The following is a 15,937-nucleotide window of genomic DNA, read 5'->3' as shown; positions in this document are numbered from 1 at the left end:
TATCTCCTTGCACGACACGCAATTGATCTCTGAACATCAATCGATCTCGTCAATATGTGTCGGGGCATGAACCGAATGGGGTGTCAAAACTAAGATGCGAAGCGATATGTAGTGGAGGCAAAGTAAAACTTTAAACGAACCATTTGTTTGTATGCATGTCAGACAAATTACAAAACATTGGAAATACAAGCATGGTCTAGGCCCACATGTTGGGGAGGAATGAGAAATAAGAAAACGCCACATGATTATACATGAACGGCTCAAATAAACAATAAGTTGTCTCGCTTGGCCTACATAGTGAAAGGCCTAATGCGCAACGCGGAGCACTAACGCTCGAATATGGCCGGGAAAACAGGAAAACCGACATGTGGGGCACACATGTCGGGACAACGTAGCGCAAACTAGTCCAATGGAGGAGCTGGCCCACGACCTCCTCGCCACCGGCAACCGTTCATGTGGGTCGTGGGGGCCAACAACGTGGCGCATCTCCATCACCGCCTTTGGACACGGCGACCGCGGTGAGCGACACACTCATCGTTGCTAGACACGGTCAGTTTCAATGTGCCGAGGGTGGCGTCAGTGTTGTGGCACGACCAATAGTATGTTTGGTTTGTGCCCAAGGTTGCCCCATCAAAGCATTGGGTGGCCAAAATTTTGGTTGAAGTTTTGGTTGCCCATTATTTGGCCGACATTACCAAGAAAAATGAACTAGAGTTGGCTAGAGTTCATTGGCATGCCAAAAAAATGGCAACCATCCAAACAAAGACCAATCTTTGGGTCATGACCAAAATTTTGGTAAGGTGCACTTTGGCCACAATCCAAACACACACCAACACCCAGCACGTCGAGGATGCACGGGGCGCCGGGATGCGTCCACGGAGTGGTGTAGCGCGGCCAACTGCATCCTCAGGACCTAAGACCATGTCGGGTCATCTTGCTTTTTCAATGACATGCGTCGATCGCATGTGAGCAAAGGGCATCTCCAACGTTGCCACGACCGCAGCTGACTACCCTGGCACACCAAAAACCCTTGTGCCGGGGTTCTAATCCACGAGCACCTATGGGACCGGCGGACCGAGTCCCTTTCGGTTCGGCAGGGGCGGAGGTCGCGCGAAGAGCGGATCGAGGCGAAGCACACAAGCAGTTTACCCAGGTTCGGGCCGCACGGATGCGTAAAACCCTACTCCTGCTTTGTGGTTTGTATTGAGTTCTTGCTCGGGAGCGCGGAGTGCTACAGTACACTCCAGCAGCTAACGAGACCGAGCATGAGTGTTCTCTTTCTCCTAACCAGCCAACCCCCTCTATGTTGCGCTTGGGCCTCCTTTTATATGCTCAAGGGGTCACCAACAGGTGGCAATGGAGACAAAGGGTAAAAATGGAAAGGTGTTGTGGTTGGTACAACTACCTGCTACAGTGTATCATACCTAACCCTGACGGCAGGGGACAAGGGCATTAAATGCCCGTTTGCATCGCCTAAATAGTGCAAAAGGGACCGTCAGGGACGCCACCGCTCGCCACGATGGCGATCTTGTCAGCGCCGCTTGCCACCGCGCACCCCTGGCTGCACAGCCTCCCACCACGTACGCCTGGAAGGGTCCCAGAGCGACACGTTGGTGGATGTGCTGGAGCGCGGGCGCAGAGTGGTGGCTTGTCGTGGCAAGCGCCTTGCCGCGGTCGTTGTCTTGTCGCGTCCGGGAGCTTGTCGCTCACTGGGCCTTGCCGGGGCGCGAGGCGCGTCGCGGCAAGTTCCTTGGGATGCCTTGGTTGGCCTTCCCGGCAAGCTCCTCTTGCCGGGGTCTTGTCTCCTTGGCTTGGATACTTTGTTCTTGAATGGCTCCAAAGGAACCACGGAGGACCTTGGCGGTCACCTGGCAAGCCTTGCCGCGGGATGCTGCGACTGCCCGCGCACAAGTTCGGGATACTAGGGTACCCCTACTCTAGTACACCGACAGGAGCCCCTGGGCCTGGGCCATACACGGTGCCGAGCGCTGTTGGGCCAGGCCCAAAACAGGGCACGGGCACGCGCGGCCTAGGTTACGCCGTATCTTTCTCCATATCCACCGCGCCCTCCCCGAACGTCACGCGTTGAATGCGGCGTCGTGGGAGAGATCGTGGGGGGTTTCTTTATTTGGAAATGCGGAACGTCCACCCCCTCCCTCTTTATAAGCAGAGGAAATAGGGGCAGTTCGCCCATTCGCCAGTTGCTGCTTTAATCTCAGAAATCTCCGCCGCTCCCTCGTCTTCCCAAAGCTGAAAGAGAGCAGCGCCCCACCCCCCATCGCCACCAGCACCACCGACGCCGTCGGCCTCCTCCACCATTTCTTCCATGGCTCCGAAAGCCGACAAGGGGAAGGTTGTGAAGTCGACTGAGGCGCAGCGGCTTGCGGCGCTGCGAAAGGAGCAGGCAGTCTTCCGCCCCAAGCTCGCCGCGAGGGAGCTGAGGGAGAACTACTACCTCTTCTGGTCGACGGAGACGCGGGCGCACCCGCGCACGAAGGTACTTCCAGCCGCCGCTTGGAAAACAGCTCCAAATGGATATCCATTCTTCGCCTTGTTCTTCTACTGCGGGCTCTGCCCACCCTTCTCTGAGTTCTTCTGCGACATTATGAACACCTACGGGTTCCACCTCCTTGATTTCACCCCCAATGTTGTTCTGACCATGGCAGTTTTCACACATCTCTGCGAAAACTTTGTCGGAGTCCATCCCAATGTAGCCCTTTTCCGCCACTTCTTTATACCCCGAGTAGAGAGGAGAGAGCCTTTATCCGGCGGAATCGCCTGGATCTCGAGGGCCGGCAAGAAGGAAACTTATTTGGAGGGAGAATTCCGCGGCAAGTGGGAGGAGTGGAGAGCAGACTGGTGCTGGATTGACGAGGAGAACCCGCAGCCATTCACCACCCGGCGCCAAGCCCCAGTAGCACGCGGCAGCGACTGGAGTGACGTGGCCCCGGAAGACGACAGGCTGAAGGTTGCTGTCACCCGGATCCTGCGCCTCAGGCTTGCCGGGCTCACTGTGGGTGCTGTTGGCGCAGATTTTCTTCGCCGCCGCATCGCCCCCCCTACAGGAACGAGGGAGACCCGCCTGGGAGTTCAAGAATGCGGCGGATATCATGAGGCTGCGGCCGGGCCTCAACTTCAACTTCACTGTTCTAGAGCTCAACGCGATGTTGCAGGAGCTGTTCAAGTATGACCCCCAACATCCCGAAGTGTTCAGGTTGCCGGGGGGCGTCGTTCCGCTGTGCAACAACTCCGCGCTCGACCGCATCCGTGCAATGATGCCACTGTGCGATTCGCATGGAATTGTCCCAACTTGGCAAGAGCCTGCAGACGACGTCGTGCCGCAATTCTTCGATGGGTTGGTAGAAGTGCCGATCCGCTCCAACGAAAAGGACAGCCTCACCCGCGACACCACCGATGCGGAGATGACACACATCGTCACTAGGCTGGAAGAGGCGGCGGCAGCCGCAGCCGCGGGCTAATTTGGATTCACCGTGGAGGAGGCAGATGCAGCAGAGGCGGCAAGCCGTGCCGAGCGAGGGGAGTCCACTGGTGAGAAAAGGCTTGCCGGGCATGACGTCGAGCAGAGCGAGCCTGCCAAGGATACGAGCAGCTCGCTGGACATCAACTCCTCTTCATCTTCATCTTCGGGCAGCTCGCCGCAAGCAGAGCCTCCATCCCCACCAAGAAGGCGTCTCCGCAAGGCCGGCAACGTAGCGGAGCGGCAGGCGGGCCAACAGTCGCCACGCCGCATGACGCGCTCCACCGCGGCAAACACCGTTGCCGTGGGAGCACCTCATGCTGCGACGGCAACTGGAGCGGGGTCTAGCCGGACCACCGCTTCTGCTCCTACCGCTTCTCACGCCGCGACGGCAACCGGAGCGGGGTCGTCTCAGACCACCGCCACCGTTCCTGCCAAGCGGCCAAGGGAAACTACTCCTCCGTCTCCCCGCGCCGGGCGTGAGCCGGACTTCGACTTCTCCGCGTTCAGCTCCGACGAGGAAGAAGAAGAAGAGTAAGATTCTCTTGTTATACTTGTAGTTCTTCAATCCTTGCTGTCTTGTCTTGTATCTCATTTGCTTTACTCTGAACTTGTTCCTTTTTAGGACTCTGGCCCAGAGAGCAGCAAAGAGAGCCAAGGTCCCGGTGATTGTCATCGAGGACGAGCCCACTGCGACAGCAGGGGGTGCGCCCGAGACAACCTTGCCGGACCCGGCAACTTTCCTCCAGAGCAGCCCCCAGCGTAAGTATATGATTTGCTATCCGCTGTGAGGTGCGCATGGATACTCTGTCTTTGCTGATATCTGTTTGTTGGTTTGTGTAGAAGTAGAGCAGCCCCACCAGGAGCCAAGGGAGAGTCCTCCGGCAAGGGAGAGCTTTCCGGTAAGGGAGAAGTCTCCGGCAAGGGACAGCACTAGCGGCCCCCCGACGGCGGAGACTATGACTGCAGAACCCGGGACAGGTAATCCTTCTGCTGCAAGATTTCCCTTGGGTTCTTCTTCTTTTGATCTTCTTCTTGGGTTTTTATTGGATTTTGCTTGACTCTTCTCCCTTTTCCGGCTGTCAGACCCATCTGCTACGGAGCCGATGGAGACCGAGGTTGCCGCCGACGAAGCAGCCGGTGCTGACGATCCCGCCGGCGCAGAGGCCGCTAAGGCTGCCGCCGCAGCAACTGGGGAGGGGTCCGGCGATCGCACTGACGGCCCTGAGGCCGCAGGAGCGCCAGGCGCTCGCCGACCGCCGACCCGTCTGCCGCTGCCGCAGCGCCAGGCTCCGAAGAGCCCCAGCCCGACGTCTACTTGAAGGCCGGCGATGACGTCTTCATCAACCTCCCCTGGGCGTCAAGCTCCAGGGCGCCGGTCGAGGGAGAGATCTTCGACGGGGAAGTGCTCGCCTCCGCTGGGCTGATGCTGGTTGACGCGCCAAGCAGCAGCAGCAACGAGCCTGAGGAGGAGCGGCTGCTGCGGAAGTTGTTGTCGCTCTACCGCGCGCGGCAAGCCAAGCTGGAATCCCGTGGGGCACTTGTCACGAAGGCGGGAGCGGACATCGAGAAGCGCGCGGAGGAGCTCCGGGGTCTCCACCAGGAAGCTCTCCGGTCCTTGGCAGAGGAGCGGGAGGAACTTGCCGAAGCGCAGAAGGCCTTCCTCCTCGAGAAGGCTGAAATCAGAGAGCAACAGCGGCTAGCCGCTGAGAAGCTGTCTGCGCAGGAAGGCGAGCTGGCGCAGCGGAAGGTCAATCTTGACGCCCACGAGGAGGAGCTTGCCGCGCGCGAGGAAAAATTTGGCGGAGCCCTCAAGCAAGCGGAAGATGCTGTCGCAGCCGCCGAAGCCGCCAAGAAGGAGCTGGAGACGAAGGTGGCGCAGCTGGAGGCCGATCTCGCCGAGAAGGGCAAAGAGCTCAGCGCCGCCAAGGTCTCCAACGTGGATCTTGAGTTGAAGCTGACCACTTTGACCAAGACGCTGGACGGCGCCAAGGAGCAAGAAGCGGCCTTGAAGGAGGAGATCAGGGCCGACAAGGCGCTACTGGAGAGTGCTGCCGCCACCCAGAATGCTTTCAGGGAGACTGTGGAGCACTGGACGAAGAGTCTTGTGAGTGTTGCCGCAGACATTGACAGGGAGCTGGCGCAGCTGGGGATGGAGGATCTTGGGTATCCCTCCGACGAGAACATCCAACCCAGCGCCAAGCTTGTCTTGTTCTTCAAAGGCGTGGCGACGGCCCTCCAGCGACTCCGGGAGAGGATCCCAAAGCAGCTGGCCGACGAGTCGCGCAAGATCTGCGCGGGAGCTCTTCAGAAAGTGTTGGTGAAGGTGGCCTTCCGCAATCCGGGCCTCAACCTCACCAACGTCCTCAAGACCCTGCCGCCGGATGCTGATCTGGAGGCGCTCAAGATCCTTGTCGCACCCATTGTGGACAAGGTGAGCGGGATCAAGAGGATCGAGGGCGCTCGCGTAGACTAGGCCGCCCGCTTCTTCTTTTCTTGTCGCTGTTTGTCATGTTATGAAAACAATCTGTTAGAGCCGCGACAAGCTATCTTTGTAATATAACTCTATTTCGGGCAATGATTGCAATGTTATTCCCTTTACTTGATTCCTCCCTTTGTATGTTTTTGCCCTACGCTTTTAGGGAACTTGCCGGTGCAGGCACCTGAGCCGCGAGCGCTGAGTGCGGGACGTCAGCAGCCTGCTGGCGGTGCCGCTACCGACAAGAAACCTTGTCGCAACTAGTTGCAGCTCACTTAAGTTGTTGAGCGGACTCGAAACAAAGTAAGGGCGCAACTAGCTACGAGTTGGTTCCTCCGCGCACAGGTTTTCCATACAAAGTGCGGTCGTTCAAGGGAGATAACTTAAAAATTAAAAAAATCTGATTGCTCAAACTTTGGCAACTTAGCTTTTCTGTTGTTTGCTTCCCGGTAAGGCGAAACTTTCTTGAACGACGCCTGGTCCATACCATTATCTTCTCCTTTCCCCCCGGCAAACTTGTGGGCGAGGGAACCTTCCTTTCCTTGAGAAAAAGAAAGAATAGAAAATAAAGATATGGAGCCTTACGGCTTGTTATTACTTACCGGGGAGTAGGTGCTACACAAAGTGTCAGATCACATATGCAAAAAAATAGAAAGCATGAAATTGACAAGATGTGCGGAGCACATGAGCTTTACTTATGCACGGGGTCTGCTCCCGGCTTTGTACAAAGGATTACATGCAACAGCGGCAAGACTTGTACAAAAGGTGGTTGTCGGAACAGGTTCCAGCAACCGCGCCTTACGGTAAAACTTACGAAGATGCTCAATGTTCCAGGAGTTGCTCACCGGAATGGCATCTTCGGTCTCAAGGCGGACAGCGCCAGGCCTAGTGACTCGTTTCACCCGGTAAGGGCCTTCCAACTTCGGTGTCAACTTGTTGGAATTCTTGGCGGACTGAACACGCCGAAGAACAAGGTCACCTTCCTCGAGACTTCTGGCATTAACTTTGCGGCTATGGTAGCGGCGCAAAGCTTGTTGGTAGCGAGCAGCTCGTACAGCAGCCTGAAGACGGTCTTCCTCAAGGAGTAGCGCGTCATCTTGTCGCAGCTGCTCTTGCTCAAGCTCATCATAAGCGAGCACTCGAGGTGACCCGTATACGAGTTCCGTGGGGAGAACTGCCTCTGCTCCATAGACTAGAGCGAAAGGTGTCTGGCCAGTGGCTCGATTTGGCATCGTCCTGATCGACCAAAGAACCACCGGCAGCTCCTCGATCCAGTTTCTTCCGCACTTGTGCAGCCTGTCAAAAGTTCTGGTCTTGAGTCCACGCAGCACTTCGGCATTTGCCCTCTCCGCTTGACCGTTGCTTCTCGGGTGAGCAACAGAAGCGAAGCAGACCTTGGCGCCAAGATCTTGGACATACTGCATGAAGGTGCGGCTCGTGAATTGCGTGCCGTTGTCGGTGATTATCCTGTTAGGGATCCCGAAGCGGCAAACAATCGACCTGAAGAACTTGACTGCTGACTGTGCTGTCACCTTCCTCACTGGTTCCACTTCCGGCCACTTTGTGAACTTGTCGATTGCAACGTACAAGTACTCAAAGCCCCCGACTGCTCGGGGAAAGGGGCCGAGGATGTCGAGCCCCCGGACCGAAAATGGCCAGGATAAAGGGATCGTCTGGAGAGCTTGAGCTGGTTGATGTATCTGCTTGGAATGGAACTGGCACGCTTCACACTTGGTTACTTGTGCAGTTGCATCCTGGAGGGCTGTCGGCCAAAAGAAACCTTGCCGGAATGCTTTGCCGGCAAGTGCTCTTGCGCCAATGTGGTGACCGCATATGCCTCCATGTATCTCTGCCAACAGCTTTTGTCCGTCTTCCCGGGGAATACACTTCAATTTCACACCGTTGAGTCTTCTTCTGTACAGTGTCTTGTCGACAAACTAGTACATACTTGACTGCCGGGCTACTCTTTCCGCTTCTTCTTGCTCTTCGGGAAGTTCTCCTGTCTGAAGGAAACGGACAATCCGTTGTGCCCATGCTGGAGCTTGTGGATCGACAACAAGGACTAAAGGCAAATCTACGGCTGCGGGAACATCCGCTTCTACGGCGAGAATCTGTGGCTCTGCTGGAGCTTGACGTTCCCCGGCAAGCTTGCCGGAGCAAAACTTGTCGGGAGCTTCTGCTTCAACGGAACAAACCCTAGAGTTTGCCGGAGCAGATTGCTCCTCAGCGCAAGGCAAATCTGTTGCTGCAGGAACGTCCGCTTCTACGGCGAGAACCTGCGGCTTTGCCGGAGCTTGACGTTCCCCGACAAGCTTGCCGGAGCAAAACTTGCCGGGAGCTTCTGCTTCAACGGAACAGACCCTAGGGCTTGCCGGAGCAGACTGCTCCTCAGCGCTCTTGGCGTTGATCTTGGGGACCTTCTTAGCGGCGGCTTTGGGAAGCTCTGCCGGCAAATAGTCACCAGAAATCAACTTCCTCTTCTTGCTCTATCCAGTTGATGTCGTTACAGACGGTTGAGTCGGCTTGAGCACAAAGATCCCTGGTTCCACAGGTAACTTAAGTGCGGCGCACTTTGACAGGCCATCGGCAATGGCGTTCTGAGATCTTGGAACATGCTCCATCTGTAGGCCGTCAAAGTGCTCTTCTAGCTTTCTCACTTCGTCGACGTAGGCTTCCATCAACGGACTCTGATAGCTGTTGTTCACTTGGCGGACGACAAGCTGCGAGTCACCCCTGACAATGAGCTTCTTGATCCCAAGGTCTGCCACTATCCTGAGACCGGCAAGCAAGCCTTCATACTCTGCAGTATTGTTTGTCGCTTGCTCCTTGGGGAAGTGCATCTGGACTACGTACTTGAGGTGCTCTCCGGTGGGTGCGACAAACAGCACGCCAGCGCCGGCGCCTTGCAGTGAAAAGGCACCGTCAAAGTACATCAGCCACTCTTTGCTTGCTTCCTTGATGGGGATGCTCGTTTCTGGAATTTCTTCGTCTGGTGTTGGCGTCCATTCTGCTATGAATTCTGCCAATGCTCTGCTTTGGATAGTTGAAGTACTCTCAAACTTGAGGCCAAAGCTTGACAGTTCCAGTGCCCACTCAACAATCCTGCTTGTCGCTTCTGGATTCTGTAGTACCCTCTTCAGCGGAAAGCGAGTGACAACTGTGATTTCATGTGCTTGGAAGTAATGACGCAGCTTTCTCGAGGCCATGAGAAGGCCGAAAAGAAATTTCTGCACACCAGAGTACCTTGACCTAGCCCCCTGCAGAAGGGAACTGACAAAGTAAACTGGGCGCTGCACCATTCTCTTCTGTATCTCCTCGCGCGTCTGCGCAGATCCATCCTTGTCAGGACCAGAGCTTGCCGGGGAAGCCCCCTGCTTGTCGCTGGATACGTCTGCCGTGGTTGCTGGCTCGTCATCCGCCTCCCTCTCCGCTACTAACGCAGCACTAACCACTTGATTGGTTGCCGCTATATACAACAGCAACTTCTCTTGTGGCTTAGGTGCGACAAGTATTGGAGTGGAGGACAGGTATCTCTTCAAGTCCTGCAGCGCAGCCTCCGCTTCCGGAGTCCATTTCATTGGACCTGCCTTTTTCAATATTTTGAAAAACGGCAGGGCGCGCTCTGCAGACCTAGAAATAAACCTGCTGAGAGCAGCCACGCAACCGGCAAGTCTTCGTACATCCTTGACGCGCTTGGGTGCTTCAATCTGCTCAATGGCCTTGATCTTGTCGGGATTGGCTTCGATTCCCCGCTGAGACACGAAGAATCCGAGAAGCTTGCCAGAGGGGACTCCAAACACACACTTCTCGGGGTTGAGCTTGAGGCTGATCTTGCGCAGATTTGCAAAGGTCACGTCTAAATTTTGAATCAGAGTTGCCTTGTCCTTGCTCTTGACCACTATGTCATCCATGTAGGCTTCCACATTTCTGTGTATTTGTGGCTCAAGAGCGACATGGACTACTCTTGCAAATGTTGAACCAGCATTTTTCAAACCGAAAGGCATCCGTATGAAACAGTACGTGCCACATGGAGTGATGAATGCGGTCCTCTCCTCATCCTCTTCTGCCATGAAGATCTGATGGTATCCTGAGTATGCGTCAAGAAATGAAAGCAAATCACATCCGGCCGTGGAGTCAACAATCTGGTCAATGCGCGGCAAAGGAAATGGGTCTTTGGGACAAGCTTTGTTAATATCGGTGAAGTCAATACAAAGTCTCCATTTCCCATTTGCCTTGCGCACGACTACAGGATTGGCCAACCACGTAGGATGGAGCACTCCTATGACAAGGCCTGCTGCTTCCAACTTCTTGATTTCTTCTGCTATGAATTCTTGGCGCTCCACTGCTTGCTTCCTGACCTTTTACTTGACGGGCTGCGCATGAGAACAAACGGCAAGATGGTGCTCAATTACTTTCCTGGGAACACCGGGGATGTCAGACGGTTGCCACGCAAACACGTCGACATTCGCCCGCAGGAAAGCAATGAGCGCGCTTTCCTATTTAGGGTCGAGAGTGGCGCTGATGGTGAAGGTACCACCAGTGTCGTCCTCCTTGGCGGACACCTTCTTGGTTTCTGGCAGAGCTGCCATTGTCTTCTTACACTTGCCGGTGGAGCTCGATGGTGCGTCCTCGATGGCAGCACCGCACTCCAAAGAGGTGCGCTTGCCAGAGTGGGCATCAGAGCTCTTGCCGGACTTGGTCTTCTTCTTCCCCCCGGGAGCTTCAACGGCAAGTGATTTGCGATCTGTTGCGGCTGCCGCTTCCCGGTAGATCTTGTCGGCGCAGATAAGAGCATCTCTCTTGTTTCCAGGGACAGAGATGGCGCTTATCGGGCCTGGCATCTTCAGCATATTGTATGCGTAGTGAGAGGCTGCCATGAACTTGGCGAGTGTTGGACGACCGAGCATCCCATTGTAAGGCAATGGAAAATCGGCAACGTCAAAAGTGACCCTCTCAGTCCTGAAGTTCACCTCGCTACCAAATGTTACTGGCAACGTGACCTTCCCCTTCGGCTTGCTCCTTCCCGGGTTGATTCCTTGGAATGTGCCGGTCTCTTCAAGCTCGCTGTCAGGGATCTGGAGTTTCTGGAGTACAGCGGATCAGGTTCAAGCCGGCCCCGCCGTCAACTAGCATCTTAGTGACTTTGAGGTTGCGGATAGTTGGTGAAACCAACATCGGCAAGCACCCGACCGCGGTTGTGCGATCAGGGTGGTCCTCAATATCAAAGATGATAGGCGTGCTGGACCATTTCAGAAGCTTGCGTGACTCGACAGGCGGTTCTGCCGCATTGACTTCCCGCACCCACTGCTTGAGTTGGCGGTGCGAAGTATGCAGAGAAGCTCCGCTGTCAATGCACAAGACCTCTGTAGCTTTTTGGAACTCCTGCTCACTGGTCTCGACATCATCCATGTCTTCGTCGTCGTCGTCATCTTCATCCTTGTCGCGGCCGCGGGGAGGTCTGTCTCCTTGCCGCTGCTTGGCCTTGCCGCGGCGTCCTCCCCGGCCGGCGCGCTTCTTGCCGGATTCTCCAGCGCCTCCTTGGGCCCTCTCCTTGTCGCATCGCTCGTATTCAGCTTTTTGCTGCTGGACAAGCTGCTCGACCTTCTTGCAGCTCTGGAGGTCATGGCCCTTGGTGCGGTGGATCTTGCAGTACTGCTTGTCGGTGTTGTCCTGCTTGTCGGCGACCGCCACAGCCTGGCAGTTGGTGCATGCGGCAATCTCCTTGCCAGAGCCACCAGCTTTGGCTTTCTTGGCGCCACCTTCGTTGCCGGACTGCTCAACGACTAGCACATCTTTGCCTTTCTTCTTCCTGATGTTCCGCCGCCGTTTTTTCTTTGCCGGGACAGCATCCTCGCTGTCAGATCCTCCTGCTCCTGTATTCTCTCCGGGGAGTTTCCTCCCTTCCTCAGCACGTGCACACTTGTCGGCCAGGGCATACAGCTCACTGACGTCCCTGATCTTGCACATGGCCATCTCATCCCGCATCCTGTGGTTACGCATGTTCTGATGGAACACGCTGATGACCGCGGTAGGGTGGACATCTGGGATGTTGTGCTGTACACGGCTGAATCTCTGAATGTACTTGCGCAGGGGCTCTCCTTCCTTCTGGGCGAGCAGATGAAGGTCACTCTCTTGGCCATGAGGTTTGTGGCCGCCTGTAAAGGCGCCGACAAACTGATGGCATAGGTCTGCCCAGGAGGATATGGAGTTGTCCGGCAAGTGCATGAGCCAGGACCTGACGTTGGGCTTGAGCACCAGCGGGAAGTAGTTGGCAAGGATCTTGTCGTCCCGCCCCCCGGCAGCCTGCACCGCGATGGTGTAGATGCTGAGGAACTCCGACGGATGCGACTTGCCGTCGTACTTCTCTGGTACGTCTGGCTTGAAATTCTTCATGCTGGGCCACTGGACTTGCCACAGCTCACGAGTAAACGCAGGGCAACCTACCGCGTACGGCAAGCCGCCTGGTTCCCCTGGCGCATGCATGTCGACAGAGGGCCCAGCGCGCTGGTCCGATTGACGTCGCGCTTCTCTTCGGTGCTCGATGCGAGTACGAGCGTCTTCTTGCTGTCGTTCGTGAAGAACTTGGCGCTGATCGCGACAAGCTTGTGGATCTGATGACGCGGTGGAGTCGCTGTCGAGGTGGATCCGGCGAGTCGGCGATCTTGGCCTTCGGGGCGGAGAGTGCATAGTGGTCGCACCCCCACCGGTCTTGTCGCCACCGGCTCGTGCCTGGCTGACTTGCCGCGGCTGCGACGTGCTCGGCTGCCGTTGAGTGTCGCCGTTGGCGAAGCCGATGAGACTCTGAATGGTGGCCCTCCAGTCGTCGATCTTGTCCGCCGTTGGAGGGTAGTCCAGGAGCAGTTGAGCTCGCGCCAAAGCTTCTGCTGGAGTGGCGGGTGGCGGTGGCGAACGGTCCGAGGAGTGGGATATGCTCGGACTTCTAACTATGTTAGAAGGAGCAGTATCCCGTCCAGGCGACCGTGCCTCGCTCGTGCCAGCATGTTGGCGTGCATGTTGGTCTTGAGCACTCCGAGATCCACCAGCTCGATCTTGGTCCAGCAAACGCATGGTACCGTGAGTACCATGACGCTGCCGGTCCCGTGCCTCCTGAGATGGGCGTGGTGCATGTACGGACGCCGAGGTCTTGGAGTGCGCCCGGTCGTTGTGGAGCCGGCTACGCCGCCGATGGGCAGCGTAGCCTTGTCCTTGGACCTGGCAGCACCGTGAGCTCCCTCGCCAACGCCCGTTCTTCCGCCAGCGTCCGCCCCATCAGCCGTTTGCTCCGGCGGTGATGGGTTCGGCGCGGACGGAGTAGCCGCCTCCGAAGCCTTCTTCTTCGGCGGCATGTCGATGAAGATGATGAAGATCTGGCTCGCGTGAACGCCGGATCTGGTTCACACAACCTCGACGCCCCCTACCTGGCGCGCCAAAGATGCCGGGGTTCTAGTCCACGAGCACCTATGGGACCGGCGGACCGAGTCCCTTTCGGTTCGGCGGGGGCGGAGGTCGCGCGAAGAGCAGATCGAGGCGAAGCACACGAGCAGTTTACCCAGGTTCGGGCCGCACGGATGCGTAAAACCTTACTCCTGCTTTGTGGTTTGTATTGAGTTCTTGCTCGGGAGCGCGGAGTGCTACAGTACACTCCAGCAGCTAACGAGACCGAGTGTGAGTGTTCTCTTTCTCCTAACCAGCCAACCCCCTCTACGTTGCGCTTGGGCCTCCTTTTATATGCTCAAGGGGTCACCGACAGGTGGCAACGGAGACAAAGGGTAAATATTGAAAGGTGTTGTGGTTGGTACAACTACCTGCTACAGTGTATCATACCTAACCCTGACGGCAGGGGACAAGGGCATTAAATGCCCGTCTGCATCGCCTAAATAGTGCAAAAGGGACCGTCAGGGACGCCACCACTCGCCACGATGGCGATCTTGTCAGCGCCGCTTGCCACCGCACACCCCTGGCTGCACAGCCTCCCGCCACGTACGCCTGGAAGGGTCCCAGAGCGACACGTTGGTGGATGTGCTGGAGCGCGGGCGCAGAGTGGTGGCTTGTCGCGGCAAGCGCCTTGCCGCGGTCGTTGTCTTGTCGCGTCCGGGAGCTTGTCGCTCACCGGGCCTTGCCGGGGCGCGAGGCGCGTCGCGGCAAGTTCCTTGGGATGCCTTGGTTGGCCTTCCCGGCAAGCTCCTCTTGCCGGGGTCTTGTCTCCTTGGCTTGGATACTTTGTTCTTGAATGGCTCCAAAGGAACCACGGAGGACCTTGGCGGTCACCTGGCAAGCCTTGCCGCGGGATGCTGCGACTGCCCGCGCACAAGTTCGGGATACTAGGGTACCCCTACTCTAGTACACCGACACCTTGTCCCTCGCGCCATCGCACGGTGCGTTCCCAGCCGGTGCCAGCTGCCCGCATTCATGGCGTCCGTTTGTATGCCGTCGTTAAGAGGCTCGGTGCCCGAGGAACCAACTTCGGCAACTTAATGATGCACCAGGACGCTTGGCCTCACTTGAATGCGCTACTTAAAGCGGCAACGCCCAACTAACCTCCACACCATAGTGCATCGTCCTCCTACCTGGCACCACATCCGCCATGACCGCAAGCGCGAACGCTCTGCGGGAGAGCTTGTCTTCAGGGATGAAGCTCGAGGTCGCTGCCCTCGCTCAAGTCGCCTCTCGCGACGCAATAGCGGCGTAGCCAGACGCGGATGCGACCCTACAAGCGGTGGCCACGCTGGCGGCCGACGACGGGAGCATTGTCAGCCACGCGTCCTACTTGCCGCCGTCCAATGTCCGGCACCGCCAAGGTCGGCTACTCCTCCGAGGATGAGTAGGGCATGGGAGGCGGCAGGGCATGGTGTGCCAACTGGCCGGTCTGTATCCCGTGTTCTATTCTTCCTTGCCGGAGACCGCACCTTCACTTCACGGGTCTTGAGCCCCGCCCCCGTACATAGAGATCGCAGATGGAGGACGTCGGTCGCCGCCGTAGAATAGGTTTAGGGTCGGGTTTATTTTATTTTTCTGTCCTATAAAAGTTCGAAATGTAATGAAAATTTGTCGTGTTTGCATTAATCTCGGCCAGTGTATGTGAACTTTCACAATAATATAGTATATTGTAAGAGTACTAGCAAGATGCCCGTGCGTTGCAAGGAAGATCAAGATCTTGTGGGAGAAAAGGATGAACGAGGGAAGGCCTTATCTGCAAATGTGGAGAGGAGTGCGGGTAAATTGTCATAGTTTCCTTCCTATCCGTTAGATATAGATCGGACGGCCTATATTGCAAGATGATAGGCACACCATCATCACCAACTCTGATTTTTATTGAACCGAGACAAAGCTAACTTGCGAAGTAAAATAAATACATAGGGTCTATACATACACAATTAATATTAGGCACTCCAATAGTACGTCCACTATACATTCACGCATTTCACATCTTTCTACATCTATGGGAACCTACGAAAGGGTTAACGTAAATTGCCTCTCTCTCTCTCTCCTCCCCTGATTTTCATGGTGGTGGGCCCCTCCCTCCCCCCAATTTACAATCAACAGCTCACACGTTTCACATTATGTTAATTACGTAACTGGGATTACGTAGGTGTAGCATTACTCGTCCTAACAAACCCAACTAAGCCAAGCTCCCAGCATATCACATGGGAAACACCCGGCCGCGCCGTTTTAGTCAGGATTAATGGATTACTAGTAGTAGTATCAATGGATTGCGCGAAGCAACAAGTTTTTTTTGAGGGGGCGAAGCACCTAGTTTTAAAGGAAAAAAGGCGGTACACTCACAGCACCCCTGTCGCAGTCGCATTGCACCCGACACAAGTTTGGTCCTGCACACGGCTCACGCAAACGGAATGCCCTTCGGCTTCCCTCTTCACTGACACGTGGGACTGCACTTGGAGAAACCGACCATGCGCCAAACTCCCCCCGCCCACCGTGCGAAAATCCCCCCCCCCCACCCAAAAATTCCCCCCAAATCCTAG

Source organism: Triticum dicoccoides, chromosome 5A (genome assembly GCF_002162155.2).
Source record: "Triticum dicoccoides isolate Atlit2015 ecotype Zavitan chromosome 5A, WEW_v2.0, whole genome shotgun sequence".
NCBI lineage: Eukaryota > Viridiplantae > Streptophyta > Magnoliopsida > Poales > Poaceae > Triticum > Triticum dicoccoides.
The sequence above is the reverse complement of the archived record's forward strand: the minus strand, read 5'-3'. Positions refer to the sequence as shown.